General features: G+C 37.7%; 1 protein-coding gene and 1 long non-coding RNA gene across 2 annotated transcripts in view; one reads left to right on the plus strand and one right to left on the minus strand.

The window, feature by feature from the left end:
• The window catches only part of LOC127371095 (uncharacterized), a 28,775-nt gene extending 26,043 nt beyond the window's left edge, over positions 1-2,732 (plus strand). Inside the window, exon 3 of the long non-coding RNA XR_007886355.1 lies at positions 2,569-2,732. This is a non-coding gene — a long non-coding RNA (uncharacterized LOC127371095). The remainder of the gene's footprint in view (positions 1-2,568) is intronic.
• LOC127371063 (immunoglobulin-like and fibronectin type III domain-containing protein 1) overlaps positions 1-16,414 on the minus strand; it is a 190,148-nt gene that overhangs the window by 37,891 nt on the left and 135,843 nt on the right. The window lies entirely within an intron of this gene.

The raw sequence follows: 16,414 nt of genomic DNA on the forward strand, positions 1-16,414 counted from the left end.
GTAGCTTAAAAAATATAAAATGCATTAAAATCAAGCCCATCAAAACAGTCTGGTGGATATTTTCACTAAAATCAACATTTGTTTGTGTGCAGGGGTAATGTCAGAGTGCTATCCAAGACATTTGGAAATCTTTGTGGGACTGATTCCCAGTAATTATGTTTAGTGGACGTAATATATTCTTAAAAACAACTGTGACATATTAATTACCATCCTGTCAACTTTAATTAACAAAATAAGGAATTTCTAAGTGGTCGATATTGATTTGACAAACTGGAGTGGAAATATATAATGATGATGTTTATTGGATGAAGTTTGATATCCAGGGCAAAGTTTTCTCTTTGACGGTCCAGAGTGTAACACTATGGAGGATCTATTGCCAGAAATGGAATATATGTGTTCATTAATGTATAATCACCTGTAAAAAAGAATCATTGTGTTTTTGTTACCTTAGAATGAGCAGTTGTTTTCTACAGAAAGAGCAGGGTCCTCTTCTACGGAATCTGCCATGTTGAACTGCCATGTTTCTACAGTAAAGCCCCAAATGGTCAAACCAAACACGGGCTCTAGATAGCGCATATTATGAGTTTCACAGCACAACAACAATCCTACACACGGGTCATTTAAGGTAGACCTTTAAAAGTATAGCATAGGCAAAAATAGCAGAAATAACAGAGCAGACACATTACAATTGAAATAGAGTTATTTATATTTATTTAATATTTAACAATAGCTTGGCTTAGACTATGTTGCACTATATTTGGCTTTATATAAAGCCTACAGCTACATCTAAATCCAGGTTCAAGGCTGCAGCCTTTGAATGCTTCTGTCTCTTGTCTTTTATTACAGCCATTGGCATTCCAGTTGCATGTCATGTTGAGAGTTGTTGTATTTTAAGACACAGTGTAAATGCTTAAGTAAAGAAGTAATGTGTCACATTGTCCCCTCCCATCAGGTGTTGTGCCAAACATGGTGCAGCTGTTACAAGTTTGTTATGTTCCTAAGAACATCTGAAACATGATCAAGAGTATCAGCAAGTGCAACTGCAACAAAAACATCCTTCCCAGAAATACAGTTACTGTAAATGATGCTAGGGAATAAAAGCAGACAATTCACATACAAAGTGATAGAAATGTGTTAATGTATGAAACATTATGACAAACTTAGTTACTTACCAAAAGTAATTCAGTATACTTACAGTGCAGTACATATTTAATTTTCTCAGCTTTATTTTCCATTGATACAGGCTTGGATTACTGGAGTTACTTGTACCATAAAACACATCTGCAGTTTGCCTATAAATGTTTATAGATGTTGGCAGAAATAACCAAAATTTATACCAAACAAAACGTATATCTTAAAGACACAGGTATGACAAACCTCTCTGAAATGTGTTTTCTAACGCATGCCAGTTCTCCCGACTGCCTATACCTTTCTTGCCCTGACAGTAAAACCAGTGAACTTTGCCTTCAGCAATAACAACAATCATAAACATGTCACACTTAAAGAAATATGCCTCCAGCTATCATTTTCTAGCAGGTGGTCTGGGGTCTGTAACTTAAGTCATGCAGTATGCATGGTAAATGTATGGATAATTCATTTTGAAATTCAATAGTTTACAGTAGTTTATAGTTAATAGTTTATTTATTTTGCTTTGATGTTAATGATTTTTAGTTACTTTGCAATCTCTATATGGGTTTTCAGAATCTAACACAGTAAGAAACTGGTAGCTTACATGTTTATGTCATACAATCATAAGTGCTTAATGCTAAAGCATACATACATTTTCACCAGCTACTTAACTGGCTTACTGGTTCACTTACATGGATAGATGACACCAAAGGCATGTTATGGTTTATTGGCTGGAGGTTTAGCCATGTCATCTGGTTAGGGAGAGGACTGGGAAGCGTTGATGAAGAGCATAAAAACTGTCTCATGTTATATTTGGGTTACTTTGATATTGTAAACTACAAATTATGTATAATGGTGTCAGTATATCAGTTGAGTGTTATTATGAAACCAAGATGCTAATAAAGGTAATAGTGGCTAAGGCTTGTGACTTACCTGTTTTTAAAACATTTGTGTCATCTTTTATATCATTATATTGTATAGTTGAATCAAATAACAGATACACATATCAGGTATACAAATATGTATGTAACTTGCTGGAATAAAATCTTTAATTTCAATAAACCCTAACCCTTTCTGCATTTAATAAAATATGATTGTGTATGGTATCAAGAAGTGACTCATAAAAAATGTTTTGAATGTTAAATGATAGGTTCACATTTTTTAAGTCCATATTTTAGACATTTGCTATAATATAATAAATATTAAAATAAATATATAATAAACTGCTTTTGCTGTAATCCTACTGGCCAGTAAGAGATTCCTTTCTAACATACTTAAAAAGGAAGAAATTGGTTGGGAGGACCTGATTCTGTGTAAAAATGTATTCCAAAGTGTATTTGAAGCCTAGATGAGGTAGCAGTAATCTGAGTTATATGAGTCAAGCGGGTATCTTCCAAGATTTTTAGTACCAAAATCCCTGTTTCTCTTTTGTTTCCCCAGACAGTGTTTCCTTGCTGAACTGCGGTGGATGGATGGTAACACAAAGAGGGAATTTGCACTAAAAAGACTTGTCTTAGATAACATGCTTGTCCAAGTTCTCCCCTTGTGTGCCATTACTCTGATGTTAACTGTGTTCCCCAATAAAGCTTTCAGGTATATGTAGAGTGATGACTTAGTATTCTCCAAATTCCTTGACCTACCTGCCAACTGTCTCTTTACAACTGTCTGCATCTGTTTCTAATGGTCTTTCTCATCATTCACACTCCACCTCCTCCGGCTCCCTGTTGCCTTCCTTCCACTTCATTTACCGCCCATATCTACCTATTCTTTGATATTTCGGTCCATCCTTTGAGTCTGCTCCCTCAAGCAATGTCTCACTCTATAAACTTATCTCACTCTTTTATTTTGATCCTCCATGGTCAATGCAGTATTTTATAGCCACATTATTGCGCGACATAGGTAGCTTTATTTTATATTTTCTCTGTGACGCATCCATTGGTTTGCATCACTTCAACATGAAACTGCCTTAAAAGTTGCCAATTGTAATGCTTGTCTTGTGTTGTTGTTTGCCTCCCTTCAATGGCTGTGGCCAGAGGCATTATGCTTTCCAGTTATCCATCGGTCCAATTGTCCTTCCATCGGTCCCATTCTCGTCAGCATGATATATCAGGAAATTTGGTACAATTGTCAACTTGGACTCAAAAAAGGAACTGGTAAGAATTTGGTGGTCAAAGATCCAGGTCACTGTGCTTTAACAAAATATGTAGGGTAATTATGGCAACATTTCACAGAAATGTCTAATAAGATAAAATAATAAAGTGATGATGTTTTCTAAAAGGTCAAAGATCAACTTCACTGTGACATCATAATGTTCTGCAAAATCTGCCCATTTTTCTACGCCATAACTCAGGAACAGAAGGGGAGATTGGGTCAGAGTGAAACTGTGGTGACTGTATAGATATTCTTTGCTGTCGGGTTGAAGATTTGTGTGTGAAGCATCCATGTGTTAGAATGTGTAGTTTCTTTGCAGCAACATCCATAATTAAAGCATTGTAATCCACCACAAGCTTATTGGTTTTGATGATATTGAGCTTCAGGTGATTGTCGTTGCACCATATGAAAAAGCTCTCTATCAGTCTTCTGTATTCCTCTGTAAAAATAGTCTCTAGGTCAGTGGTTCTCAAACTTTATCGTGCATGCCCCCCTGCAGAAAATGATAAAAGTTCCCCAACCCACAATTTTTTATCATTAATTAACAATGATATAGAGAGCAAATAAAAAGGATCCAAGTAGAATTTTAATGAAATAAAGGTCAGCACAAAAGCATAAATAAACACTTGCTGGTCTATTTTTCCTACATAAATGATATTCATTCACCACATATTTTTACCCTGATCATGCACCCACCTCCTGCAGTGGCTGTATGCCTCCGAAGGGGGGTTGACCCCCAGTTTCAGAACCCCTGCTGAAGACAGCATGTATTTCCCTGAAATTATACATGTCAATATCAGGATAACTTAAAGAAGAAGTCTTCACTACATATATGAGTCTGCACAGACATTGATGTAAACTGCAACTTGACTGTTTGGCTATAATTCTAGTTTAAAAAATGACAGAATGATAAGAGTTTCTTTGCATTGAGAGCAGCTAAACTGCAAAGGTTAAATTTTCCCAGGCAACAGTGCAGGCCACCAACTCTCCTCCTCAGGTGTCTGTGGCTACACTATTTTCATCTGGAGAATTTTAATAGTGTCAGAATCAGAAAGACATTTTTATCAACTGTGGATAATGTTTTGAAGCTTCAGGGAGTGCACCATGTGATCAGGAAAGGTAATGCCCTCAATCCTTGTAAGAGGCAAGTGGCTGATGAGGTCACACCATGTGTCTGATTTACTGCTCTGACAGCTTTGCTATGCTGAAACACCCTGGTCAGAACACAGCCCACAGCAGCATATATAAATCAGGAGATATTTTTGATACCTTTGGTTGTTAAAGTAGTTATTTATCATGACTTCATACCGAGTACTGAGCTTTGCACAGGCCTGTCAAGGAGTTAACTCTTTTCTAAACTCACTAAACTTCACTTTCACTAGTTTTTGGCGGACACAAATGTTGTCAAGAAAGTGTAAAATGTATCCAGTTTCAAGTTCAAGTTTAATGGCAACAGTCAGACAAGAAAAATGGGTTTGTGTCTGGCTGGAGTGTGTGGTTGAGACTTGGCTTCTATCTGACCTGTGAACCAGGATGTTCAAGTAAATAAAACCTTTTCAAAACCCTTTTCACCTCCTTAAAGCACACACACCCTTCAAACCGGTGAGGTAGAAGAGGCAGCTCAACTTCTTACTTTTCCTCCAGAGTAATTGAATGCTCACTTTTCACACTTCTCTGACTCTAAAGTGGCGTTCATCATGTCCCCGTCATGGACTCAGCAGCGTGGAAAACTCAATTTTGGCTGAATTATACTTTCAAAGGAGTACTTAACTGAAAATGTTCTAACAGACATTGACCAGAGTCATCCTCATAGAAAAATGCTTATCACACCCAGAAAACCTGTGGTCTGATGTGAATCAAGTAAAAGCGAGTGTACTATACATGTGGTATTACCTTCACCTGAATGTCGGTAAGAAACACCAATTCAGAAAGTTTGTGGGACAGATTTCGGTTGCCATCATAACTCTAGTCAGCCTTAAATTGTATTATCACTGTGATCACTGATGCAGTGAGGAACATGCTGTTCAGTCCTAGACGGATGTAAAGCTACTAAGTGGTCCCAGTCTTTTGAAATCTAAATATGCTAAACATTGCGGAACAAACTACAGAACAGTGGTGAGAGTACTTGAAAAGTTTTAATCCCATAATGTAAAAATACTCCATTCAGAAATCTTATTTAAAGGTACAGTGTGTAGGATTTAGTGGCATCTAGCGGTGCAGTTGCAGATTGCAAGTCACTCGCTACACCCTACCTAAGTGTTAAGTAGAAAGTACGATGGCTGTCATATGCGCGAAAAATGACCCCATCATCATTGTATATAATTTGTAATATGTTTATATGTTTTCTATGTAAACTCTTATTCTGCAAAGTAACTACAGCTTTCAAAGTAGTGGAGGTAAAAGTACAGTATTTCCCTCTCAATTGTAATGAGTATAAAGTAGCGGTAGAAGTAGGTGTTAAATATATTTCACAATTAAAAGAAATAACAGTTTCAAGGTGTGAACTTTTGTATCATTCACTCAACTACATGAATCTTTTACTCTAATGAGGAGACAAGTGTGTGAAGCAGAAACAGAATTCTCTTCGGCTGTAAGGCCCATACACAGCTCTGGCATGGCGCAGTTAACAGATGGTTGAACAGACTTGTGTACTGCTTCAATATGAGAGATGATACCGTCTTCATACATGTTAATTGACAATTTAGCAGGAATGTGAAACGGTCACATCTTGGCGTGTTGCCATCACGAGAGTGGGAGCTGGTGTCAACCTGTCAACACAGCACATTGAGCTAAATTGGTTTTCACGGAGCTCTTGGCTCAAAGATTAAGTTTAACGTAGTCAAAATTAGGTATTAATTAGGTGGGTGTAAGCAAGGTTATGGTAATTAGATACCTCTTTAAAAGAGCAGTTGCTATGTTGAGCTTGAAGCTGTACACATGTGCTTTTAGAGATTTATCCAAAGCCAAAAATGTACTTCATCAGTCTTTTGTGATGTGTTTGGATGTTTAACCATTGTACATGACAACATTGATAAACAAGGCAGGTGTTTTTTAACTTCAGTCACTCACTCAAGAGTAGAAATGGATAAGGGTGGGGTTATGGGTCAACTTGGCCTGCAAGGTCAGGAGTAACTGAAATCTACTTCTTTTTACATGTTGAAACAAATATTGAAACCACTATGGCAGTGGTTCTCAACATTTTTGGGATCCCCCGAATTGATACACATCAGGCTGTGGACTATATTGTATATATTGTAGTTGATAAGACTATTTCATAACTGTCTGTACTATATATTGGCAGAACAGTGAAGAGTTTGAGTCATTCTTATTCTCTCATTGGACTAATTTGTAGTCAGTGAAAAATGTTGTAATTAAAATATTACCCATTTCTCTGGGGGTCCCCACTACCCGAATTGAGAACACTGTTGCTTCATCCATCACAAACATAAAATAAAAGCTAATGAACTGCTTGACTGATGAAATACTTCATATATTTTATCTATCCATTAATTTGTCACTCAACACTGCTTCTTTTAATTGTGTTGGCTGGTGGAGGTGAATGTTACGCTGATCGATTTCAATAAGTATTACCTCATTTCAGTGCACGTCACAAGCCTTTTTACAATCGTGATTGGTTGAGATTCTTTGGGGTCATCCCACTGGCTTGAGTCACGACCAGAGGCTCTTTTAGCTCATAGAGAGTAGGGGTCGAGGTTAGCGTGGCCTCCCTGGAATTCTCTGTTCATCATGTGATTCGACTGCTGAGGGAGCGTTTGAGATAACTGAGATGTCTCTATTTCCAGCTGAGGAGCGATCTGCCTCATTTCTTCACACCATAATGAAAAAAAGAGAAAGTAGTGACTTAAACTCTCACTTATCATCATCATGTGGGGATTTTTTTTTCTCAAAAGCTATTTCCCTGTCCTTGTTTCTCACACCTTGCTATGTCGCACTTTTACTGTCTCATCCACTGACATTCAGCTCCTGTTCCCTCTCCCCTCGCTTGTCTCTCTCCTTGACCATGGCGATAAACCCATAGCTGTCGCTGTCATGCAACACTCAGAGCACTCATAAAGGCGCCACCTGTTGCTGATGCATGCCGGGGCGCTTAACTTGGAATACTGCAAACTTGGCACTACTCAGTCATTTACCCTCCCTCACCCTGCCTAGCCTCACCCCCTTCCCCTCCCCTCACCCCCCTGCCCCCTTCCCTCACCCCCTCACTCCAGTATCCTTTTACTGGTGACATGTGTCCAATTATTGCTGCTCAATCCACCACTAACAGAAGGTAAATATAATTCAGGAGGATGGTGGCTCACTGCTGCAAAGTTTAGGATCAACACAGTGTATGTACTACTTATGTCTTAATAGTAGTTTTACACTGTGGATTGTATTCAAAACGTAAATAACAATAATAAATAGAGAGCTTTCTTTCTACACCATCATTCAACTACCGAAATAGGTTGTTAAATGCATTTTTTAACAATATAGAAAATAGTTGTTTTTCACATGAATATCATCATCATGCAGAAATAAAAGGGGGTAATTACGATAAGATAAGATAGATTTTATTGATCCCACATAGGAAATTCACTTGCTACAGCAGCTCCAGATTCAACACAACAGATAAGAAAAGTACACATTAAATAAAAAAATAGAAAAGAAAAAAACACAAGCTGTACACTATATACAGCTATATTCAGCTTTTATATAGATGTGATTGAAATGGAATATTGCACAGGTTACAGCAGGAAGTAGTGGCATGGTGTAAATAAATAATTGCACAGAATAAAAACTTAGAAAAAAATATAATCTATGTATATCCAAATATGTATGTGAACTGTACAGTACTAACAGTGCAAAGTGTATTAGTGCAAAAAAGTGACTGTGAATACATGTTACAAAGACAAACAGTGCTACATTATGTAGTTGCTGGGTTAAAGAGTCTGACAGCTGTTGGGATGAAGGACCTGTGGTAGCACTCCTTCTTGCACTGGGGGTGCAGCAGAATTAATAATTATTCTTCTCTTTACTTTCCTGCTTAAATATGCATGATAATATTACTCCATGAGACTGTCCTGAGAAGAAGAATGACAGTATTCGTTGTTTGTTCAAATGCCTAATACAACCTGTGTTTACATTTACCTCACAAGGACCTCTAGCGGCTGTGTGAATTATGACTCAGGACTGTCAGGAGCAAAGACGGGACAAAAGCATGACAATGTGCTTAGCGCTGCCAAACGTCATAGCTCAGGGTGGATGGGTTGGCCAACAAATCATGTGACTCGAACATAAGAGAACACTGTTTGTTTTATCGTTGGTTTCTTATGACTATGACTGCGTCCTTCCATAACCTTAGTTCTTTTAACTATGACCTCAACTATTAAGTTGTTTTTACGCCTAAATCTAACCAAACTTTACCATAACGACATCAGATCAACTGAATCTGAATCATTTTTGTAATGGTTTTGTAAAGCGCTGGCACATAATTTTTTGAAAACAATAATAAACAGTTTATTTTATACTTTGGTTTGGAGGACTGTACTACACTGCCAAACACTGTTGACTGTTAGAGCAGGTGTTGTATATAAAATATAAAAGTGATGAGAAAGAGTGCATATGTACACCTTGCCACTTGAACATCTTGAGAGCCAAAGAGAGCAACAGTTTAAATTAATAACTGTAATTGTAACTATTGCTTTAACTATTTGCCACTACTTCTCTGATGCTGGTGTCCTCTCTGTTTAGTTAGCCCAGCCTTCATGACAGTCTTTAAGTCAGTACTGATGAGGATTTTGTAATTTAGTGGTGTAATGTTTCAATGCTGAGCAGACTCAATGAACTCAACATCAATGCTTGAGATTAGATTCTGCTAAATTAGTTTGTAAAAGCTTTTTGCGACGGGGAAAAACACGTTTTGAAAGTGTGTTAGGTTTAGGAATGTGTATTTCCCAGCTGCTGTGAAGTAGTTATGATTACCTCAGGTAATTTCCTAAGTAGAAAATATTACAATTTGTACCCTTGTTCTGTTTCTTTCACATTTGGTACAAAGTGCACTTGATATGAAATACTAAAGTGTAATTGCACATGAAATCTTAAACTTCAGATTTTCAACTCAGCCTTAATTGTAAGCTCTGTTGCCCAGCCTTGGTGATAATTACAGTACATTTGGTGATAATTATATACCTGGGATCCATTGACACATAAAAGCTAGTCATACATGCCAACATCCTACTGTTTAAATGTTCTTTGGTAATTAATCAAGCTGCTGTGGTATAGTTTAGTATAGATCCAGTGGCTTTTGGCCACTGTCATGCACATGCCCACATTCAAGGTACTGGCGTGCCCATCGGGGACACATGGACAGGAGGAACCGGGGATTGAACCGCCAACCCTTGGATTAATGGAAGATCCGCTCTGCCTCCTTGATCCATATCCAATATATGCTTTTACAAAGCAACATCTTAATTACAACGTAAATACAGTGTACTGTGTACTTTCCTTCCCCAAAAATCTGCTTTTGCTTCCATGCTTTGCATTGGCCTCAAAAAGCTGTACAAATTTTGATCATATACAACTATTTCCAACCTGAACAATATCGTAACAATATAATAACAGTTTCATTAATGGAAATTGCTGGGAGAGTACGCTCAGTCTGCCAGAAAGGACTACCTTACAGAATACTGGCAATACAGTATTGCAGTAATGCTCCCAAAACAGTTGTCTTTATTTATTTATTTTAATACTTTTCAAAACAATTTGAACTAATTAGCCAACATGCTATATTTATCTTTGTTTCTCTATAGTTTTTCCCCACTGACTTGCATTTTTTAAACAATCAGTTTTGGAGTGATTTATCTATTGGCATCTTCAGGATTTTTTATCATCAGTTGAAATAGCCCGAGTATCACCAGTTTCCCCCTGTCCTACCCTCCGTAGCAGATGATGGATGATCCTCTGGTCTAAAGCGTCTGACCCGTTTCAACCTGACTCCTCTGCAACAGTAAACAGAGGAGCCTTTAGACATCTGAGCCAGCAGCACATTCTCACATGAACGGCCTCCATTTTTCTGTAGCTGCAGTATTCCTTTAATATGCTGCCACAGAGTTTCCAGAATGCCTCTGAGTTAAAGTAAAAACCCTCAATATTTTCCTTCAAATAAAGACATTCTACAATTTTCAGACGCTACATGACATCAAGTCTATGTCCAGTTCATGAGAGCTTTAACGTATATGCTGCTCAATAGCTTCTACTGTTTCATGTTCTTCTTACGGTTTCATGGAAGATGAGAGTTGTGTGTACATTTCTGCCAAAAACAATACGATTTCTAATTATTTTAGTAAGGCATTAATAGCCAGTGTGTTGATCAGAGAAAGAAAAGAGCGCCACCTACAGAATCTCCAAATTCATCAACAATAAAAAACATTGGAAAATAAATCACAGCACTGACCACACAGAGACTATGCTCTCTTGGAAGTTCTGTGTAAAAGAGGACTTATCTTTTCTTTATTTATATATGAATTAACATTTAATTGCCAAAAACATTTTAAAAAGCCTGACCCACCTAAAATTCAATTCAATTCAACTAAAAGTGTTCAGATAGCATGTGTTTTATCCATATCTAATTATTTGAACAATAGAAGAAATTGTTTTTAGTAATGATTTGATAGAAAATAATATATTTTATCTTAAAGTCACAATCTGTGGTCCAAATGCAAACAGTGCAGTGATTTTAACATCCACTACCAAACATCAGAATCATAGAAACTGCCAAACTGATTGTATTTTATTACAGAGATTGTTGCTACATACAGTAGCAACTAAATCTGTAATTAGTGTTTTCTGCCGCTGTGCAATGTTCGCTTACATCAGTAATATTATGGTGATTTGAGAAGCCCACAAAATAAATTAAATTATACAGTTTATGCAAATATATTTGTATTTGTCATTTTCCAATTAAATGTGATTTGGGCTTTTATGACTGTCTGACTTTTGATTGCAAAAACAGATTGGACTTGTGTTCTACTTTAATAATACAGGTTTACAGGTAGCAGTTCACTTTTCAAACAGTATTATTCTTTTTTTTATCAAATTTCACCCTTGTATTTTATCCTCTCCAGTCTCCATGGCTACTGGACTGGACATGTCACACTCTTTGTTCGCTTTTCTTTCTCTCACAGACTTAATTAGGCAGAAATACAGACAAATGTATAGATAGGTTGACAGATAGACAGAAACAAATGCTGTAATTACTAAAAGAAACCAATAAAACAAGCCTCTTCTTCATCCTGTATTGACAATTGACTGGAATTGTATTGCCATATCTTAATTAAGGAAATGGTGTCTGTCATTGGATGTTTGTGTATTGTACATAACAGCATTGACTAACTAGAAAAGTGTTTTTGAACCTGAGTCTCTGACAAACAGAGGAACTGATCTGGCCCTCAGTGTGGGTCAGTACATCCTGTTGGTTCAGGAGGAACTGAAGAAGATGACCTCCTGTGCCTTGTTAGGATTAACTCCTACATATAGGAAACATTCATCTCTGTGTGGCCTCATCCATCACATGCTTACATAAACCAAGATCAAAGCTGTTTGGTGTTAGTTTCTTGTCTTTCATTGATTACCGTCAACCACAGATATGTCATTAAAGCAACAGATATTAGACATGATGTTGAAAATGGATTATTGCTTTCATCAGGGACAAACCTGCAGAGTTACAGTCTATCAGCTCCGGCTGAGGACTAGAGGCATGTTCTGGTATCGGTGGCTGTGTGTGGCCAGCAGGGTTTAAAATAGTTCCTGTGAAACTGATCGTCAGTGCTGAGCAGCAGTGAAGACCACATAGATCATATTTCTACTTCATATTAGAGTGAGGACAAGATATAAAGTACCCCGTCAGCATTAAGAAAGGACTTTGTGGGGTACCTCTTGAAACTGAGTAATTTAAGATGATACATTTCTGTTACTTCCAATGAAGATCTCACTATACAAAGTATTGACTTCATTCCTGAAGATGTACTGCACAGTGTTATATGGTGTCAAGTGTTGCCACTAGATGGCATTGTTACACTTTATTGTGTGGCACCGCCCTCTGAGGACAGGCCTCCCTCAAAGCAGGGGATGAGCTTAATAAATTAAAATATATAAAGTTGTGGAGTCATCTGGCACACCCTGGTCAGAATTAATAGACCCTGGATTGCAATGTGGTTTTGAGGTTGGGCTACCGTTGTGTTGATGCAGTTGTTTTGACCATGAAGAATTGACTGTATTTTGAATTTCACTTAGATGATAAGTGGTGTCTTGGAATATGTATTATTATAAACAGAAAGACCTCCATTTCTTAATGGCCATCCATTTCTTAGCAGTGTGTTGAAGGCAGAAGTAAAATTGGATTTCATTGCCAAGTTTTTCTACTGTTCTTAGCTTTCATCAAGGGGGAAACCAACACAATAACTTTTTCTTATATCACGTTAACCATTTCTCATGTGGATGACTGAAGGTGGCATTCAGTGACAATTTATGAATTTGTTTAAAGTGAAAATATGGAGAGCACCAGCTGTTTACATAATGGGGAAAAAATAAGCACAAAAAAATATATATACTTGAGTAGAAAGGACAAAAGTATGAATCTGTGATGCAAGTGTTTTAACATTGGTAAAGAAAAATCTATTGATGTGCATTAGGAAGGCCCTTTCCAACTATTGTAAGAGCTTAGATAACTTTTGGATGAAAGGTTTTTAAAATTTTATTTATTTAGGTTTTGTAGATTCTCGAGGGAACCTTTTGAAACATGAAGCTTCAAAGCAGGGGGTTATCCGGGGACATGATAGAGGTACAAGTAAAGATGCTTTTTAAAAGTACTCAAATGTAGTCATGTATTCACCCTAATGTGTGTTCAAACAATAGGATGATTCATAGCTGCATCATGGATTAGCCTACAGCACACTTTTAAGAAGATTAGCATATTATTCTTTTCTAAGAAAATGTTTTTCAGCATTAAACTCCAAAATTGCTTGGTCTTAAAAGTAAGTGTTGAATAGAAATACACAGAATGTATTTCACCTCAACTAAGACAGCTGTGTGCTGATTAGTGGTGTAAGTACTAACCTTTTTCAACAAGTACAAATGTACAAATGGAAAAAAAAACAAACGAGTATTTCACACTGTATTCAAAGGGAATATTACTGAATCTTAACTTGTAAGTTTTACTTCTGAAGACCATAATGAAGGCCTAAAGCTCCCAAAACATCCTGTCGTCAATGTTGTTTTATTCATGGCCTTTCATGTTCACATGTGGTGAATATATGGTAAATAAATGGTGATGCACTAAAAGTTGATAATAATTGCCGTTTCCAGCGTATCCATTGCAAATATGCCAATAAATGTATGCTAGGAAATATCAGATCTAGACAGTTCCAATCTTTACATTTCCATCCAGTTTTTCAGTTTGTGCATTAAAATGGAGCGGAAACGGCAGGAAAAAAAGTGTAAAAATACCACACCGATGTTATTACGCTTGTCTGAATCGGATGATGGGTTGATTAAAATGTGACAAAGTGTAATGGAAACTTTGCAAATATATCCTGATGTACATTAAGGATGTGTATTAAACAGAACCTGAAGAGACTAAAAATGGCAGCACGCGAAAACATAAAACCAGCAGGGGAGCGATGAACATCCTTCAATAAAATACCCAGTGCCATTGCAGAGAACTGTTTATCTCAATGCTCTCACTCTCTTAATAGTCGCACAACCGGAAGTTGATGGAAATGCACATTAATTTGCATTTTTATTTTTTTATTTTTTGTACATTGTGCTACATTTGGATGTCAACTTGACTGCTAATTGGTATATTCTGTATACAATGCAAATACACAACTCAATATAAGTCTTATATCAGATCTAAAAATATCCACCTGTCTATTTCCCACACCTGTCCTGCTTATTTCGCATGGCTGTAAGGAAATCTACATATATGGAAAATACATTTCAAATAGACACTTTAACACAATGACCATCTTCATGAATCTCCACTAAAGAGTTGTAGTGATGGATGACGGGGTAATACGATAGAGCACACGTTACATGTTGGAACCAAAACAAATCTGAAAATTATGTTCTCTTTTTCTCACCCTCAACTTCCCCTTTCTCTTAGCTTGTTGGCCTGTCTGATACCCAACTACCCTAACAGACTACCTCAAACCACCTTGGTATCAGGCCACAGCTTTTTGGTATATATCACAGCCAACCCTAAGTACCAACAAATAAGCCCAGGCAAAGCAGTAATTCATCATGTGATGCTTGGCCGTAATATATCTCTCTGTCTTGGTCACCATAACTCTTCCTTATAGTAGCCCGCTTGAACACTGCAGTGTTACCAGGGACAGGAGCGATAACTCTGGTGTAATAATGGACCTCTGCACAGCCATGATGATAGACGAGCCCCCCTTGTAGGAATATATTCTTAATAAAACACACTTCTTTAATAAAGGCCCTTTCTGTTTGAGGTCTCATGTGGGGAAAAAAAACTCAGGAGACTGAAATCCCCACACACCACCTGTGTATGTCAGAGCTGCCCAAGGTTGTCACTGTGCAGAATAAAATGTTGTCCAATAGTGAAGAAAACTCTGCAAATGCATTTCATTTACCAGTTATAGGCACATTGGAGCCTCACAGTGCCAGAGGTCAACCTAATGAAGCTGAGACATTTTTTTAGCAGTGCTAGCAACATCAGTCCACCACTTGGTCCAGACTGGAACAACACACTATGAGATGAATTTCCATATTTTCATATCCATATAGGAAGAACTTTGGCGATCTCTGACTTTTCATTTAACGCCATCATCAGGTCAACACTTCTTCAACGTCTGTTAAATGATAACGGAAAAGGCAGTAATGATTATGAATGTGTCGGAACAACCAGCAAGGAGACTGAAAATTTACAAAAACAAATACTCGTGGACTTATACGTGTAGATGATGTAGAATGTTACTTACAAATCCCTACAAGCTTCTTCTTCTTCTCCCTGTCCCGTTTTATGAACCTGCTGTCTTCATCGTCCCAGAAGTCAGAATCCCGGAGGCTGGGAACCCAGTTCCCCCGCCTGCCTGCTCGCTCGGCTCTTGTTCTCGTGCTCATACCTTAGCTCCTTTACTAGTTGTGTAAACAAACCTCCCCCTGTCCTTTAAGCTCCCAGTATGGGTGGAGTCAGCTAATAGGACTGCTAATTAGCTAATGGCAGCCAATAAAGTCAGCAGATGCACCAGTGCTGTGTTACAAGAGCAAAAGTTGCAACAATCCTCTGATACTTTACTATCTGACGAATGAACAGTGGGTCGACTAAGACTCTTCTCAGCGATTAGCGTTTTAGTCGACTATTAGGAGGCAGAGCCTCTCGAGTGGCCATAAACGTCCTAGTCTTGTCATTAATTACTTGTCTGTAATTTCTACAGTAATTTCAGTTTTTGTCCAGACAGTTACGTTTTTAAATGAAGACTATACACTCCTCAACATACATTTTATTCCATTATATTCAAGCACATGCACTATCCTTCCATCATTGTCGAAATATAAGGGGTAAGCATGCCAATCTCACCCATGTCTTTTTTTTTTTGCTGTTGTTGCCGTTATTTTGCTCCAGTCCTACCAAACAACCTTATCCTCTGCAGGGGGAAATAGTGGCCATCATTTAGGCTAATATCTTAAGGTCCCTATCTCAGGCTTTGCTTACGCTGAATGCCATTCATCTGCCTGGAGCTGATGAGCTGTCTGATAAGCGTCATAGTAATGGCCCTGTGAGATACTTCCCCATCTCTGCTTCTTGCTGTGGATCAGGTGGAGAAAAGGGCAATTGGAATCTGTGTGAAAATTCAGATGGCCTTTTGTTACTTGACCTGTGAACCCCTTTGAGCAATTTAGGCACGTGAGTAATTATTTTGGTCGTTACACAGCATGTATATGGCACAGACAGGCTGCAGTTAGGCTGAAATAACCATACAGTGCAGCAACTCAGGTTGTACATTTACTCTTAGTAAGAAAGCTGAAAAAATCCTGTAACTGCTACCTGCTTAAAACTCAATCTCAACGAAAGTGGACTTCTGCAAAGAAAGTATCAGTTTTTTCGAAGTGTGAT

Source organism: Dicentrarchus labrax, unplaced genomic scaffold (genome assembly GCF_905237075.1).
Source record: "Dicentrarchus labrax unplaced genomic scaffold, dlabrax2021, whole genome shotgun sequence".
Classification (NCBI taxonomy): Eukaryota; Metazoa; Chordata; class Actinopteri; family Moronidae; genus Dicentrarchus; species Dicentrarchus labrax.